This window comes from Chionomys nivalis, chromosome 25 (genome assembly GCF_950005125.1).
Source record: "Chionomys nivalis chromosome 25, mChiNiv1.1, whole genome shotgun sequence".
Classification (NCBI taxonomy): domain Eukaryota; kingdom Metazoa; phylum Chordata; class Mammalia; order Rodentia; family Cricetidae; genus Chionomys; species Chionomys nivalis.
The window spans coordinates 21799785-21801939 of NC_080110.1; the positions used below are offsets into that span (position 1 = coordinate 21799785).

A 2155-nucleotide genomic window follows, 5' to 3' on the forward strand; every position below is an offset into this window, starting at 1 on the left:
ATCATGTTTTATTTTTTTTGTGTGTGTGTGTACACATTGGTTTTATTGTAACAAAGCAACTTGTACACTTCAACATTTAAAATGAGCATCTTTTCCTTCCAGTGAAAACCAAAAAACTAAAAATAAAAAAAAATTAAAAATAAAGTTACAACAGAGAATGTGAACTCCAAATAAACCCCTACAGGTTCTGCTGATTCTCCCATTGAGTGGTAGGGCTCGAGTCATCGTTAGGAGAGAATTTTATTTTAAAAGTGTCATCTTAAACTGCAAGGATGTCTGTTAAACATCACAATTAAACATGCCAAAGGAGAAGCCATGTTGTCACAATGCCCACTTACCCCCCCAGACACTTCAAACCCACCCTTGCTGACCTTCTAACCCCCCCTTTTTTCTTTTTTTTTCTTTTTATTAAACAAGAGAAAGTAGACAGATACATGTTGGTAAATGCTAACTGTCTGTATTCACATAGACACAGTGTAATCTCTGAGCCCAATATACAGAGAAAGGAAAAAAGCTAGAATTCTATGCACTACTACACAGGGGCCTAGCACCCCCCAGCCTCCAGCAGAGCCAAAGGGGCTGGAGGGCTTTTCTTTTTTCCCACAGAGCACGGTGGTGGTGTTGTTGAATCCACAGTTCAAGATAAGAAAAGATAAAAATGAATGTAGAACAGAGTAGTGGAGATTCTTTTCCCATTGTATTTTGCTCAAGACATTTCCCCAAAAATAAGTTGAGAACCATGGTATTGAGAAGCGAGACCTCAGAAACAGGGCGACTGAGCACAAGAGGGATTGGGGACAGGAGGGAAATGACTGCAACTTGCTCCCAGGGACTGGAGAAATTTAAAAAATAAAAAGAAAATAAAAGAGTCGGAATCCATCAGTCTTCTGTGCTAGTCATCCTCGCCGTCATCCTCCTCTCCTTCTTCCCCTTCATCATCATCTTCATCTTCTTCGCCGTCATCTCCTTCCTCATCAATATCTTCTAAGCCTTCTTCTTCTTCATCATCATCATCATCATCATCATCATCATCATCATCATCTTCTGCCTCTCCCTCTTCATCGTCCATATCAGGAACCAAATAGTACTGCAAGGGGTTTGGCCAAATGTCATCTTTGATGACTTCTCCTAACTCATCTGCACCTGCATCAGAGTGGTCAGTAAACCAGGTAAGAAGCTCTCTGGCTCTTCGTGTTGTCTCTTCCTGCTGGCCTTATTCTGTGTTTGACTCGAGCGTTTTGTCAAATCCTTTCCAGATTTCCATTTGATTTCAGTGGACTTTGAGGATGGGTCACCACTCTCATTCAGATGAAATTCTTTGGAGAGAACTTTATTTTCGAAGTAGGGATTTTCATCAAAATAAAAATCTATTCTGTAACCTGATTTAATGTCTTCAAATTCTGTTACTTCAACTCTGGTTAAATAATGCAGAGCCTCTTCGTCTTCCTCCCCAAGCAGTGCAGACACTTGTGGATGATTGACAAATGTGGTTACCCAAAAATTTGGGATTTTAGCGATCAATTCTGACCTCTTCTGAAAAAATGGTTGGCGGAGTTTGTTATATTTTTGTTCTACTTTTAGTATTTCCTCACTTGCTTGTTCATTAAGTCTGTCTATTTCATTTTGTACTTCGTCAATGTGTTCAATTGCTTCTTGCTGTTCTTTTTCTCCCTTCGGCAGGCCGGGAGAGGCAGACTTGTCCTCCAGTTTCGGGGAAGGAGCCGATTTGGGTTTCTTGGACTGAGGCAGAAGCGCAGATTGCCCTTTCGGGGCCATGACACGAGGGAAGTGGCTAGAGGCCAGAGGACAGACACAGAGAGCAGGAAGAAACTCGCAGGCTGTCAATCATGTTTTAAATAAACACTGATTGGCCAGTAGCCAGGCAGGAAGTATAGGTGGGACAACCAGACAGGACATAGAGGCGGGCCAAGGAATTCTGGGAAGAAAGAAGCCCATTCCTCTGTAGTCCTTTCCCCAATCAGAGAAGAAGCAAGATGTGACTGCCCTGCTGAAAAAGGTACTGCACCATGTGGCTGGCATAGAAAAGAATAATGGGCTAATGTACATTATAAGAGTTAATAAAAAGGCCTGAGCTAATGGGCCAATCACTTTATACTTAATGCAGATCTCTGTGTGATTTTTGGGTTTTTTTTGT

General features: G+C 41.6%; 1 pseudogene; it reads right to left on the bottom strand.

Annotated features, from left to right (window-relative positions):
* Positions 1-682: 682 nt before the first annotated feature.
* On the bottom strand, positions 683-1776 carry LOC130866477 (protein SET-like; annotated as a pseudogene).
* Positions 1777-2155: the final 379 nt, after the last annotated feature.